The sequence below is a fragment of the Cebus imitator genome, unplaced genomic scaffold, assembly GCF_001604975.1.
Source record: "Cebus imitator isolate Cc_AM_T3 unplaced genomic scaffold, Cebus_imitator-1.0 Scaffold403, whole genome shotgun sequence".
In the NCBI taxonomy this organism is placed as follows: domain Eukaryota; kingdom Metazoa; phylum Chordata; class Mammalia; order Primates; family Cebidae; genus Cebus; species Cebus imitator.
Window position 1 is genome coordinate 420523 of NW_016107718.1, and position 16713 is coordinate 437235.

The window sequence follows — 16713 nt, forward strand, 5'->3', positions numbered from 1 at the left end:
TTTGGGTTTGTACTATTTGTTAAAAAGACAGTGTTTTTTCCATTGAACTGCTTTTGCACATAAGTAAAAAATCAGTTGACTACAGTATTTGTTTGGATCTATTTCTGCACTCTATGCTATATTGATTTATGTGTCTCTGCTTTCATCTGTACCCACTGTCATGATTATTGTAGCTTTCTAGTATAATTAACTTTAGAATATCTCTGTAAGAAAGAAACAAATTCTCTCAAGCACCCTAGTCAGTTTCCTTTTCAATCTTCTTATCCAAGCAAATGGATTATTTCTCAACAATTTTGTCTTCATTGTTCATTCCATTTATATATTGATTATAAACTCAGAAAGGTTGTAGCCATACTTCTTGTAGCATTTCCCTGGATAGAAAAAACACCCCTGTACACTATAGCATTTAAGTTGAGCTTTCTCTGCATCAAAGTCAAAATGCAAAAATTTGCACGCACGCACACACACACACACACACACACACACATGCAAAAACTAAAAATCATCTTCTAAGCTATTATCTGCAGACATAGTAAGGGGCTTCCCAGGGAACTACCACCTCTTACAGGCCCCATGACTCTGCCTAAGCTGCCTGGACAGTGGTGACACCTTACCACACGTTGATAACAGCTTCCTGTCTAGTGGAGTGTCAGTTGGTGGGAACCAGCTGTTATGATTCATCCCACTTAAGATTTCTGCCTTTTGACAAGTGACACTAATAGACCTAGGCTGAATGGTGTCTGATTGGGAGAATTTTCTTTTTGAAAGCAGTTTGATTTCTAGTGCCTCAGCAATTGAACTTTTTATTTTAACAGGTACACTCCAATTTCCAGTTTCTGTGAAAACTCAGTAGAGAGATAAACATTGTTTTCATCAAGTGTTTGTGGCGGCTATTATTTCTTCCTGAAAAACAAACAAGCAAGGTAACTTCTCTTAAAAAAGATTCTTGCATTATGCATTCTTTAATAATTTTACAAGCTTTCTGGCTTCTGATATTCTGCAAAAGGCAAAACATTTCCAGCCTAAGATATTACTTGTTACATTTGGATTTGGTGAAAGAATTATTGAGTGCCTGCCGGAGGAGAGGGGGTATAGCTTCACATATCTTGAGGGGGTGGCCTTTCTCTTGGGCTATTGAAGCCAGTTTCATCCTTTGCTTTGTTTCTGTTGTTTTCATAAGCTTATGAATATTATTAAAAACAGAAGGTTTGTTAAGGGATTGAAGCAGTTTACAACCATAAGGACAAGCTGTTGTAAATATAATGAAAGATCAATATAAGAAATCTAAATTTTAAAATATTGATAAGGGAAAGGTGTACCAGTTTTTATGAGTTATGCAAAATTAACATTGTCCCTATGTTTTTGAAAAGAATTTTCAGCAGTTGCACATGGAATAACACTTGTCCTTACTGTAGAGAAGAGGAGAGAGCAGAGCGTGCCATGAAGGAGAAGGGCTGTGATTACATTAGGGACATAGCTATCATGGTACCAGTGGCATGCATGGGTAGAAGGGGAGCCTATTACCAGCAGCCTTTACAGGATGGGCCAGATTTCTTCAGCATCACTGCATATAGAGTCACACCCCTAAGTATGAGAAAGTCAAATTGTGATTGAATTTTTTCTGATGATAAGAAGTGCTGGTTTTCTATAGCCAATTAAAATTGTACTAGAAGTGCAACATTTTATAACATTTGGCAGTAACAAGTGATTTTATCTTTGGGTTGGTGATACCCTACGGGGGCAGACTTTCTTAAACTTTAGTATACGTGAGAATCACCTGGGGAGCTTGTTAAAATTTAGGTCCCTGGGCCCCAACCCTCAGAGGTTTTGACTTATTAGGTCTGGGGAGTGGGCAAGAATCTGCATTTTAAAAACAAACTCACTCTGTTTGGCACCCTGACTCATTTCTCAAAAGGTTGCAAAATTCTCCTAACAAAAACTATTACCCTTCAAATGAATTTTTAAAATACTCTTTCACTTAGTACAAGTTAAGTGTTATGAAATTTAATGATGGTTGAGCTTCAGGGTTCCAAAGAGGTTGGTAATAACTGGTTTAGATTCCCTAGGTGTGAACTAAGATATAGCATGTAGTGAGCAATATACATAGACTTAAATTTCTTTCAATTAGAAGTTATTAGTTACACAATTTCCATTTCCAGGTCATCTTTGCATCCACAGATGGTATTAGATAAGGGAGCTAGACCAGGCATGGTCTAACTAGGGAATTTCACAAGGTACTTTTATAATCATTTATTGCCTACTGTGCCCTTAATGATGTTACTCAGGATCCCATTAAGTTAGCCATGAATATAGTAATTGGTCCCCTGATGATGGCCAGGGGGAGTCAAATCCTGTGGATCTGCCCTATTTTGGTCATGTTGGACGCAAGATAGAAATTGTTGCTTGTAATTTACAAGGGCGCTTTCCCTTTCTGGGGATAAGGTGCACTGTGCTCCAAAGGACATTTCTCAAAACATAACAGGAATCCCTAGAGAGTCCACCCCCTCTAAATCAGGCTGACACTTAATGACCTACTTTTAAAAGTAATTTGAAAGCCCCATCAATACAAACAATCAAAATCCAGATTCTCCACCAGCTGTTCTGTAGATCTAGTATTTCATTGTTTCCATCTGCCCACATCAACCACGTAAAGGTATTTTTGGACAAGGTTTTTCCCGCCTTTCTTGATACTTAGGTAAGATGGAACATTTCTAGAGACTGGACTCAAAGCAATTGCACAAATAAATATGATATAAATTAGTTCTATTGTTAGCAAAGGGGAATCAGATTTTGCTGACTTGGAGTTCATATTCAAACTGAGTTCTGCAGTTTGCAGAATTATAATACCAAACCAGAGGTTATTCTTGATTCATCTGAATTAACCTCTGTGCTTGTGGTTCATGTATATAGCAGCTTTTGAAACTTTTCTAACTTTTCATGGCAAAACTTTAACGAACAAAGAGAGTTATAGAATCTTCCAGATATAGAAAGTACTTTAAAGAACATACACTTCCGTCTCTTAATATTTATTTGTTTCTTTTGACATCCAGGATACACACTGGATTACCTAATTTTTGAATCTTATTTTCTACCTTTACTCTCTCACTAAATTGCCAGCTTTTTAAGGGAGAAGATTGTTTCTTACTCAAATGTCTTTTTAATCACCGTAAGATTATATTACGTTCAGCTTCTTAAGGAAGAAGTCTTCATTTTGCACAACTCGCCTCAATAAATATTTTTTAATTTGATCATTCAGTTGGCAGATATTTTTTTGTCGTTCTCCGTTTTCCAGTTGGTGTATTTGGCTGCCACATTTCCTCTTTGCTGACCCCTGCCCTATCACTTCCTAATGTATGACATTGAGCAAGTTATTTAACTTCTCTGTGCCATAGTTTTCTTTTCTGTAAAATGACACCCAATAATGGTAGCATGATGATGATGTTAGCTATTGTCTTTGTGGATATTTTTTGACATGATTAATATTTATGTGTCCAGATTAAGTAGATATACTAATAATAGCTGGCATATTTTGAGGACTTTCTTAGTGCATTCATGCTGCTGTAACAAAATATTAATGCCACAGACTGGACAACTAATAAACAATAGGAATGTATTTCTGACAGATGTGGAGGCTAGGAAGCATTGGCAGATTCAGTGTCTGGTAAGGGCTTGTTCCACAGATGGCATTTTCTTGCAGTGTCTGCTCAAAAAGGAAGAAGAAAACAAACCCACTTCCTCAAGCAATTTTGTAAGGTCCCTAATCCCATCCATGAGGGCTCTGCCCTCCTGACTTAATCACCTCTTAAAGGCCCTACCATTTAATACTATCACGTTGTCAATTAAGTTTCACCATGTGTATTTTTGGGGAAATTCACACTGTGCTTATGCTTCCTGTCCTTTAATAGTCTAAGTTTGGTCTAGAAAATACTATGGGAAAGCAGAAGTTATTTGAAAGCTCTTGAAAGTAGGACATGTTAACAGTTACAGTTAGTAAGTATATACTGTATACATTTTATTATGGTAGATTCTCCGATGATTATAAGTGATTTTTTAAAAACTTTTAAATTCAGGGGTACATGTGCAGGTTTGTTAAATGGGTAAACTCATGTCATGGGGGTTTGTTGTACAGGTTATTTCATTACCCAGGTATTAAGCCTAGCTCCCATTAGCTGTTTTTCTTGATCCTCTCCTGCCTCCCACCCTGAATCCTCAAGAAGGCCCCAGTATCTGTTGTTACTCTCTCTGTGTCCATGTGTTCTCATCATTTAGCTCTCTCTTTTAAGTGAGAACAGGTGGTATTTGGTTTTTGGTTCCTCCATTAGTTTGCTGGATTCCTCCAGTTCCATCCATGTTCCTGCAAAGGACAGGATCTTGTTATTTTTTTATGGCTGCACGGTATTCCATGTACCACGTTTTCTTTATCCAATCTACCACTGATGGACATTTAGGTTGATTCCATGTCTTTGCTATTGTGAATAGTGCTGCATGAACACCATGCATGCATGTGTCTTTATGATAGAACGATTTGTATTTCCTTGGGTATATACTCAGTAATGAGATTGCTGGGTTGAATGGTAGTTCTGTTTCTAACTCTTTGAGGAGTCTCCACACTGCTTTCCACAATGGTTGAACTAATATACACTTTTACTAACAGTGTGTATGTGTTCCTCTTTCTCTGCAACCTCACCAGCATCTGTTATTTTTTTGACTTTTTAATTATAGCCATTCTGACTGGTGTGAGATGATATCTGTGGTTTTGATTTATATCTCTCTAATGATCTGTGATGTTGAACTTTTTTCATATCATTGTTGGTGACATGTATGTCTTCTTTTGAAAAGTATCTGTTCATGTCCTTTGCCCACTTTTTAATGGGGTTGTTTTTTCTTGTAAATTTGTTTAAGTTCCTTATAGATGCTGGATATTAGACCTTTGTCAGATGCATAGTTTGCAAACATTTTCAGCCATTCTGTTGGTTATCTGTTTATTCTGTTGATAGTGTCTTTTCCTGTGCAGAAGCTCTTTAATTTAATTGGATCCCATTTGTCAATTTTTGCTTTTGTTGCAATTGGATAAGCAATTTTTTGATAGAAACTATAACGAGGAGTTTTTAGGCTGCCTAGACCCCCTATTCTACAATATTATATGGAAACCGCTGTCCTACAACATAATATTTTTTTAAAAAAGAAACTTCATGGTGTACTTAATGAAATCGGGATATGTATGCTGATGTAGCATAGAAGAGCAAATTAATTGGATGTTTGAAGTCTGATGAGTTGCAATGATTCTTGGGTTATCAGGTAGTGACTTAATTATGCTAATGAATGAATTAACACTCCTTAAATGTGGGAAATTCACACTCAGCTTCATCACTCCTATCAGTGAACTGGTGGCAGTATCCAAAAGAGCAAAGTACATTTCTGAAAAAAGTCCAAGTGGTTCATATTAAAGAATAATGAGTATCAGAGGCATTAGGGCTCTATCATGTAATGTTGCTAATGTCCCCTATAATATTCACTGCAGACAAACTGGGAAAATACAGAGAAATAGAAAAAAGTAAACTAAAATCACCTGCAATTTCATACCCTAAAACAACCATCATGAAGAACAATATGCCCATTCCTGCCAGCCACAATTACATTTATAAATGCATGAGATTAAAATTGGGGTCATAGTACAGATAAAAATTTGTATTTTTTCTACTAAACAAACTCATTGAGAACACCTTACTAGACAAAATAATTTTTAAGCTTTTGCCTTGTCTTCAGTTACACATGACATATGCCAAATAAAATTATCATTTCAGGATAGAGGATATAAGTAAAAGGAAGGTTGACACTGCCCAGGATAGAGAAACAAGAGTATGAATGATAAATATGTGTGTTATTTCTGAATACCATTTCTTTAGTCATCAATAAATTATGGGAAAGAGTTGAAAAAGGCAAGATTTAAAATTTTTTTTGGAAAAAGTACAGGATCTCAAAAATGCTTCAGAGAGAATTAGTTTATGTTTACTAGTGATCTTTTTGGGAGGGCTCAATAAGTACTTATTGTATGGATTAATTTAAGAAGATATAAATATATAAACATATTCCCTATAACCTGAAATCCTTTCTATCCTTCATCTAAGACTTATTCCAAAGTCCTGTTTTTTTTCTATATTTAAAGCTGCATAGGAATTTTAATTTTTAAAAGTAGAAATGTGGCCAGGCATGGTGGCTCACACCTATAATTCCAGCACTTTGGGAGGCTGAGGTAGGTGGATCACTTGAGGTCAGGAATTAGAGACTAGCCTGACCAACATGGTCTAATCCTGTCTCTACTAAAAATACAAAAATTAGGCATGTGTGGTGACGGGCGCCTGTAATCACAGCTACTTGGGAGGCTGAGGTAGGAGAATAGCTTGAACTCAGGAGCTGGAGGTTGCTCTGAGTCAAGATCATGCCATTGCACTCCAGCCTGGGCAATAGAGTGAGACTCCATGTCAAAACAAACAAACAACAAAAAAATAAAAATAAAAATAGAAGCGTTACTGCTGATTATTTTCTTTGTAGACATATATAGAAAATATGGAAGTATACCTAGGTTCTGGCAGATATACAAATAATTGGGAGATCTGTGCTTATAGTTCTTGGTGCTGGCTTATATTTTCCATGATTGAAAGTGTCCTTTAATAAAAAGGGGATGAACAAACCTTATGTTGCTGAAGGGTTCCTGGAGGCCATCTTCTAATGAATGCTGCTTTTGGTTTTCATTAGAAGATGGGCCCATGCATCTGCTAAGTTCAGGCTGAAAGTTCATCTTTTGATTCCCAATGGCCTCTGCAGCACTGGCCACATCACTTGTGAGGCCCAGTACAAAATGAAAATGGGGAGCCTCCTGTTTTACAGTGAGAAAATTAAAATATGAAGCTTTTCCATTCTTCCACAGTCTTTCCCTCAACCTTTCATGGTTGAGAATAATTGATATTCCACCTAATGTGCTATTTAATGTTGCACATTCTTAGCATGGAAGGAAATCCAATTCACATCACCTACCAGCTGTTAAGTTCTCCTACTGCCATCCACTTGCCCAACCCATTGCTTGGTAGATAGCAGAGAAAAGGCACAGCAAGCATATCCCTTTCCCTGTGTAAGAGACTCTCCCCTGCCCACCAATAGCCATGAACATGCCATGGTGCTGCAGCCTGAGACAGGAATAGCTGCTACCATGCCTCACTCTGAGATGTCACATGAAGCAACACAAGCTCCTTCTGAGGCTGGAGGTCAGCAAAAATTGCTGGGTGAGAACAGATTGGAAGAGGCCTAGGGGACCCAAAGTACAAGGTATAGGGAACTGGACAACTGAGAACCCCACCCTAGCAAAGCAGGAAAGTGGGCTGGTTGGTGAGCTGAGGCTCCAAGCTCCCTGTGTGTACTCTGTTGCCTCATTGGATTTCACTTATAAAACACAAACTCAAAAATAAAACTATTAAGAATTTCAAGATATGAGTCTTCTGACCACGTACCCTGTGTGACTAAACTGGTTGTACACCAATGAGCAGGCCCCTGCGCCTCTGGAATAACTTCTGCTCCTGAAATGAAGAAAGCTTTTTCGTTTTGTGGCAGGATGAGAAATACTTGAATATCACTTTTATTTCTTGTATAGTAGAGCTTCTAAAGTTTAATGTGCATATGAATCATCGGAGATTCTTGTTAAAATGCAGATTCTAATTTAGCAGGTCTGGGGTGGGACCTGAGGTTTTGTATTTCCAAGTTCCCAACTGATGCCAAAGCTGGTCTGGAAACCACCTACCTCTTATAAAGCATTTTATGGCTGGGCACAGTGGCTCACGCCTGTAATCCCAATACGTGGGGAGCCCGAGGTGGGCGGATCACGAGGTCAAGAGATTGAGACCATCCTGGCCAATATGATGAAACCCCATCTCTACTAAAAATACAAAAAATTAGCTGAGTGGGGTGGCCCATGCCTGTAGTCCCAGCTACTCAGGGGCTGAGGCAGAAGAATAGCTTGAACTCAGGAGGCGGAGTTTGCAATGGGCCGAAATCACTGCCCTCCAGCCTGGCAGCCACAGGGTGAGACTCTGTCTCAAAAAAAAAAAAAAGGATTTTATTTGGAAATGAGTATGGACTAACAAGAAATTGCTAAAATAATACATAGATTTTCATGTACCCTTCACCCAACTCCCAGTGGTGACATCTTATACGTAATACAGTATAATATGTAATACAACTGTAATGCAATATCAAAACCAAGAAGTTAACATCAGTACAATACTATTTTGTTTTCACTCCCTAATGGGATTGAAGGTCCAATACTGTTACCTAAACTACAGACATGATTCAATTTTCATCATTTTTTAACTTGCATTCAAGTGTGTGTGTGTGTGTGTGTGTGTGTGTAGTTTTATTCCATTTATAGATTTGTGTAACCACTACATATAATCAAAATACAGACTGTTCTATAACCACAGAGAAACTGTCTTGTGCTGTTGCTTTATTGAGGTTCCCCAAGAATGTACACAAACCTAAGGGTTAAAGATATTACTCGTATCCACTGCGTGATGTTGGCCAAGTGACTTAATGTCCCTAGGCCTGTTTTCTTATCTGTAAATTGGAGGTAATTATAAGGCCTAACTCAATGGCTTGTGGAGCATGTAAAGTGCAGAGAATAGTGCCTTGCAGAGTGTGTGTTCACTGTCAAGTAATAGTATCATTCACATTAGGACTTGGCTGGCTTTGGGTGACAGATGCTCTAAATTTTGCTTTATTTCAGACTATGATCTCAACATATTTTACATTGGACATTTATAAATTTTTAAAGATAGAGCTTCTTTCATTCAGGAATTATGAAATAATTGATATTCTACCTAATTTTACATTAGTAGTAGGATTACTTTTTAAGTTTTAAAAATTAATTTATAAAGATAAATGCCCAAGATATTTTTTACATCATTTATGATCCAAAAACATGAAAATAATTTGGTAATTCATTTGGAAATTTATTCAGTTCAATACCATGAAAATAAAAGAATGAGGCAATTCTATATATGTTCGCTAAGATGCCCAAGATGTATTAAATAAAAAATAAACAAATGTAAATAAAAGCAGCCAGACACAAGAAAATACATATGGTATGATTCTATTTACTTAAAGTCTAATAACAGGCAAAGTTATAGTGCTTAATGATGTGTGCTTAGGCAATAAAATTAACAAGAACAACAAAAAGTGAATGACTGTAAAAGTCAGGATACTGGAAACCTTTAAGAGAGAGAGTGAGAAGGGGTAGTGATTAGAAGTCCTGAGGAGGGCTGGTCATACTTTGCTTTTTAACCTGAGTGGTGATTGTAAGTGGATTTACTTTGTTGTTTTGTACACTTATCTAGGCATACATTATATTTCACAATAAAAACTATTTGAAAGCACATTTCATAACTCTGTTAGGCATAGTCTATATATATTTGTAGAAAAATTTACAAAAGATCCACACACACACACACAAGAAACAACTATGGGCATTTTTTATTACTTTTGGGTTATGGGAATGTGTGGTAGGGAAAGATTTCACTTTGCATCTTACAATTTGCATTTTGTCCATAATCATGTGTTACTTTAAAATATCCCGTCAAATATTGTGAGTACAGATTACTACATTTTAATGTGCTTCTGTATTATTTGAATTTTCTTCATAATCACATATTACTTTAAAAATATTCTCTCAAAATTTACATATGTATTCATATGTGTATACATATTTATATATGCTTGGAGGGTTTTAGAATAATACTTCAACAGTGGTCATCTCTAAGGGGTGCACCTGGGGATAATGCATTAAGGGTGGGGGGAACATTTTATTTCAGACTTCTCATTTGCTTAACTATTTTCTTTTACAATAACATTTGCTGATTTTTAATATACAGCATACACCAAAAGTGGTATATAACATATTTCATCAGGTTTTGTCTTGCAGACAGAATAGATTTGGAGGGGTAAAAATGGACTCATTTAAAAATGTGGTAGCTCCTGGGGGAAGGCATTATAGTAAAAGATACCCTAGGATACAAATATATACTCCTGCCCCAGCATACATGCCAGCATCTCTAATAATGGGCTAACCTGATGAAATCTTTGGAATTAAACTACCAAGGCAGGAATCCTCAACACTAAATACAGCTCCTGGTATGTGGAAAGTATTCAAGAATTATTTGTTACTGGAAAACAGAGTGGCGTTTAAATGATATTTGACCTACTTTCCCAGCTTGTTGATGCTTGAGGTGTTTTTCTTAGTGTGAGGTTTGAGAGGCGTGGAACATGATTGATGGAATGAAAGTGGGTGATTTTCAGAGAAAATAAAGTAAAATTTACTTACTTTAAATTTTACTTTAGCCTTTTAGGTCAGTTAGTATTTTCATCTGCTTTTTAAAAGCATGGGATACTTTTCAAGTTGTTGATTAACAGTGATACTCTATCCTAATTATCCTGTGAAGCTCAGAGTAAGTGACCTAAAATTAAATGGGAATGACTCAGCCAGATAAGAAAAAATCACTGAAAGACTAAATCTATTACAGGGAAAGCATTGGTATTAATCGAAGTTCTGATACTGAAACTCTCTGAGAAATTCAAGTAGATTCTACACTTTGTTGCTGATAATTAGACATTTCCAACAAATAATATCAATAACATATATATTTTGGCAGCAGAGGCAGTCAAGTATGGAGATACAGAAGTGAGCTTCTCACCAAAATAGAGTTTCTTTGGAACAGTGTCCAGCACTGGTATGACACTGCACTATCCAAACTGCAGCAAAAAGATATGACTACTGAATACTTAAAATGTGGCTAGTTTGAATTGAGATGTCTTGTGTCAGATATAAATTGAGATGTCTTGTGTCAAATATAAAAACTAGATATTGAACACCTAGTTTAAAAAAGAGCAATAGTATCAAAATATTGTTTTTATATTGATTACATTTGAATAATTTTTATTCATAAACAAAATATTAATGTTTTTATATTGATTACATGTTGAATGATATTGTGAGTATACTCAGATAAACAGCATTATTAAAGCCAATTTTACCTGTTTCTTTTTATTTTTTAAAAATGTTTCTAAAAAACTTAAAATTATCTATGTGGCTGAAGGCCAGACATGGTGGCTTACATCCTGTAGTCCCAGCACTTTGGGAGGTCAAGGAGGGAGGATCCCTTGAGACCAGGAATTTGAGACCAGCCTGGGAAACATAGCAAGATGCCATTTCTACACAAAACGTTTAAAATTAGCCAGGTGTAGTAGCCTGCACCTGTAGTTTTAGCTACTTAGGAGACTGAGGCAGGAGGATCACTTGAGCCCAGGAGTTCAAGGCTGCAGTGAGCTGTGATGGTGCCACTATACCCCTGCCTGGGCAACAGAGTGAGACCTTGTCTCTGGAAATAAAAAATATAAATAAAGAGATAAAATTACCTATGTGACTTATGTTTGTGGCTCCTTTATGTTTCTATTAGTGCCAGTAAAGAAGATTTGAATAGAAGCAAACCAAGAATCAGCATTTTCATTTCCCTTACTTTCCAGAAGAGAGAAAGGAATTCCAGCAAGTGGAAATAATCTGCTCAAAGGCACAAACCTGGTTGGAAAGAAGTGAGGAGCAGAGCTTTCATCTTTTGTTTCTGTGTCTCACGTTCTCTAAGTTACGTAGCTGACTCCATGAAAAATTTGAGGCTAGAGCAACAGACTTCCTTAAGACATTTACACATTGGAAACCATATTTCTTTAACCTTTAAGATACAGTCAGTGATTTTTAAGAATGTTCTGGGGATTTGCAATAGGATTGAGAGTAGATAGGAGTTAGGGGACTTTAATGTTCTATTTAATACCTCAGTGTTATTTTTAAACCTTGGGCATTACTATTAAAGAAAAAGAGGCCTAGGGGTTGGGAAAGCAGAGGCTTAAAAGAAACTGTGGCTTGAAATTCAAATCTGGAGATATTTGAAGTGGCTTTTTCTGCCATTATTGTCTTTGACATGTCTAACACCCTCAGCTAATTCTTGTTGCTTTCTTTGGGTTTTTTACTTTTTACATTACTAAAGCAAATCAACTGGTGCAAACTAATTTTTGAATCTGCAGCTGTAGCTCAAAAAACATGTTTTTCCTACTTTTGTAAGCAGCAGGCTCCTAAGAATGATTGGTGATTTTGTTTTAAAAGAATTCAAGTCCTGTCTTCTAAAGGGCACTTGCCAACAGAGTAGATGTTTCTATCCGAAGCTATTTACTACCATCATACTTGAGATTTTTTGCTTATGGCTTTCAGAGCTGTTACTTCTAAAGGCAGATTCTTTAACACAGGTTTGTTAGCTTCATAACATACGCAGGCTCCTCATGGTAGCAGCTGTGCTGAGTTCCTGAATGGAGAGATGATTTCCACAGTACATTTTATAGCCACACATGATTCCTGAAGATAATCTAAAACAAAAATTATTCTTATTTTTACTCCTTTATCATATGAGAGAAAGAAATACTTAGCTGGTCTGAGCAGTAATGTTTATAGCAGCATATTCTATTTTTGTGGCAGTTTCCTTTAAACACTGTCTCCTTACCTAAGAAAGGGACACATGCAGGTTGCCCATACCTAGCAGGACCTTTGGAGTACATATAGATACGGCATATATTCCCCCTTTTAACTTTTTGTCAGTATTTTCATCTTTTCTTTTTACTTCATCACTTTCAAGGCTTTTCAGCTCCTGAAACAAAAGATAAGCCTGTCCTAGAGGCAGAGGCTAATAACGTCTTCTTGAGGCACTTTTGTGAGACAAGTGCAAAAGCTCTAAAGGGATTTTTAAATTTGATTTCGTAAAGAGTTATTTTTCAAATACATCGTTAGATATCTGAGCCCACCTAGAAACTGAGTAACCTCCGTAATCTTGAGTTCCAAAATCTGCTTTTAATTCATTTCACATTCATGATTGTCAGCATCTATTATGTGCCAGTGTATGGTTATATCCATTGTAAGTAACCTTGGCAAGTAAAAAATGCTGCACAGAGGTCTGTGGACCACTCCTAAGGACCTTCAGAGTGGTAGCAAGGGGATGGAGAGGATGAAGCCAACAAGCCTGGACAGCTGAGTGTTCTGGCCTTAGTGCTGCACACTTATAGCCTACCTGCCCTTGAGCTTCTGATTGCTGCTTGGGGCTTTAAGTCCCTGAGCTGAGCTTTCCCAACCTTTGGACCCTTGCTGCCCCCACAGCTCCAGAAGCTGGAACATTTATCTATAACCCAATACTTGGGCCCAGGTCTCAGCTCCATCACAAACACCAGCTCTGTGACCTCACCTTAGCTCAGAATAGCCTCTCTTGGTTTCACACCCTGAGCTGTAAAACAAAGGAGTGAGACCCTTTTTTTCCTCTCACTTTTTTTTCTCTGTTTTTCAGCACTAACCTGTTAACCATGCTAGAGAGAGGAGGTAGAACCTCATCACAACTACCTTTTGGAAACAGTTTTCCTATACTAGAATAGGTGGCCTCAGTCACACTGGTGATGTTGTACAATGGAAGTTTCAGAGATATGCACGTGCCTGGGCCCTGCCTCAAACCAATTAAACAAAAATTTCTAGGGAGTGGGACCTGGGGATGAGTATTTTTAAAGAGCACACCAGCTAGTATGCAGCCAGTTTTGAGAACCACAGGTTGTGTAGAAGCATCAGGCCTTGAGAGGGACAGATGTAGATGTAAAATCCAGAGTTTACCACTTATTAGTTGTAAATCCATGGACAAGTCACTTAATCTCTCTGAGCCTCAGTTTCTCTATCTGTAAAATTGGAACAAAATTGTATCTGTCTCAAAGGTAGGCATGCCAATTCGATGAATTGTAATTGAGATGGATCTATTGCTGTGCTGTCCAGTATGATAGCCATTAGCCATATGTGACTATTTGAAGTTAAATTTTAAAATTTGGTTCCATAATTGCACTAGGCACATTTAAAGTGCTCAACAGCCATATATGACTAGTGGCTACCATATGGGACAGCAGATATATCAAATGTTTCCTTCACTGCAGAAAGTTCTAGGGACTGGAAAGTGCTGATCTACAGGATCTACTTTACTAAGATCCAAGTTTATTAAGGGAAAACTTATTTTTAACTGTGTTCTGGAAAATCCACTACATTAGCTTTGGTCAGGTAAATAGCAGAAAATACTTTTCTGTCCAAGGAAAACCAGGAATCATCCCTTATGTGGAGACATTTTTGCTTGTTTCCATATACCCATGAATGAATTTACCTAGAAGTAAACAAGCAAGTAGGAACATATAATCGATTCTACAAATAATGATCTTTCCTCCCTTCCCTCCCACCAGTTCTGGGGCTACACTTACCATTTAGTCCATTTGTTAAAGTAGAACATTAACTTCTTTCTGCCCTGTTTGTTCCTACCACAGGCACTAGACAGTGAAGCTGCCAGTGTGTGTGTGTGTGTGTGTGTGTGTGTGTGTGTGTGCGCGCGCGCGCGTGTGTGTGTGTGTGTGCGCATGCGCGCGTGCATGCGCATGCATGCATGTCACGGAAAAGGAAGGGGCACAAGGTGAAAGAAGGAGCTGGCAATGATAAGGGAAGTCCCTAAATAAATGTCTGTCAGTGAGAAAAGAAAAATCATACATAGGACATGTTTTATGATTTTATTATCTGTAATGTTTATTTCAGATATTTTAACAGCTCTTCTATTCAAAAAACTCCTTAGTATTATTTTGATTTGCCCATAGTGGAGACTCTGAGGTCAGATGGTCTGAGTTCAAAAGTATTTACTAGCTGACTGACCTTGGATGGTTTGCTTTACCTTTCTAAGTCTCAGTCTTTCCATTTGCAAAGTGGGGATAAATGTTGGTCTCCACACCTAAGAAGATTGTTGCAAAGAATAAGTGACAGAATACATGTAAAGTCTTAAGAATATAATCTAACAAACACCCAATAAATGCTCAGTGAATTTTTAAAAATTATTTAGAGAGGACATTTTATTATCAGCAAGCAGATGATATGACACTGTTAACTTCAGCAAGTAGAAGAAAAATACACATTCCTCATAGAAATTGTAAAGCTATTTAACAAATGTAATGCTCTTGTTTCTTTGTCATATCTTTTGGAACGTGTGGGCCTGTTTTTAAAAGAACATTTATAGTTCCTATGTTACATAAATGTTCCACTTGTGCTACTGTACTTGTTTAGTTAAGCACAGGCCTAGCAGCTGGGGAAGTGTCAAAGTCTGAAAAGCAACGGATTGTTGATTTGAGGTGCCCCGTGTTAAAAACTGCTGATATAACTAAGCCGTCTTAAAAACAAGGAAGGTAGTGGTTCTTGATGGAAAAGAGACCACAACCTACCTCTTAAATTCACTTTATATGTGTTTTGTCTTCCTGCAATAATGTTTCTGTTGGAAAAGTGAGTTTATTATTATTTTTTAAACTGAGAGCATGGCGTATCTTTTGAGTTTTTAATTGTTTAGATGTTTCACACTCTTTTGTTTTGTTATGCACCGTGACAGTGTGACATACCTAAAGGACTAAGGACTAACTCCCCAGTGAGTAGAAAGTGCTATCATTTATTTTTAGAAAGGAAGCTGTATTGGTTCGTATAAGCTGCTTTTCCAGCTGAAATAACATAGCAGATTGGTGCTGTTTGAACACTGTTAATTGCTGAACATTCTTAAACTAGTAAATAGGCCTGATTAGCTGGACTCCAAACAGTAAGTCAAACAGACCAGATCACCTTTGATAAGATAAACACTCTATTAACCTTACATATTCCCATCGAATTATCTTCCAGGGATATGAAATGTTAAGCTATAAATGTCTTTTTTTTTCTATTTAGAAAGATTTTAGGAAAAATTGTTTGAGATATTTGAAGTTCAGTTACAGATCATTGTGTCCAATGTATGATTTAGTAGATAATTATCAGTTGCTATACTATTAGCTGAGAGGTGAACAGTAAAAATGGACCCATTCATAACAGAAAGTCCTGATTTACAGGATCATGTTGTACCCTGTCATTTCTGTTTGGGCAACTGCAAACAAACAGTAATAACTCTAACAAAAGAATAGTGAGCTTTTAATAAAAAAAAAAAAACGTCGTTTAGGTTCTTTATTAGTCCCTTATATCTCAAAACTAGAATGCTTTCTAGAATAAAATTCCTCTTTTACTCACCTTTTCAAATATTCACTGGAAGCGCAACTCTAAGATTTCTTCCATTTTCCGGATTCTAGAGCATTCATGTTAAAAATAAGTTTGCAATATTTTATTTAATAATTAAAAAATTATTTTAATTAAATATTGCTGATGTAAACAATGCCGGTTCCCTTAACCCTAGAAATGGAGTCTGGAACACAGCAAAATGACCGAAATATGGTATCATGTCCAGAATCAGGAAATGTAAGTTTCAGAGTATTGTCAACTTGCTTTGTGAGCTCAAATAGTTTAAAGGAAGTTTGCTTATCAATAGGAGGTACAGGAAGTTTAAATGATTTGATGAGGAAGTTTCCTTATCAATAAAGTATAGGGGTGAACTAGTATTTCAGAGTTTTTTTTCCAGGTCAAAATTCAATAATAAGGTATATTTTATAATATTAAAAATACCTTTTTCTTTGCTTACTATTGAAAAATAGCGAGTAGAAAGAAGAAAAAGGAAACATCTACAGTCCCACCAGTCACCTTTAAAATTATTGTATTATCTTCTAATCTTT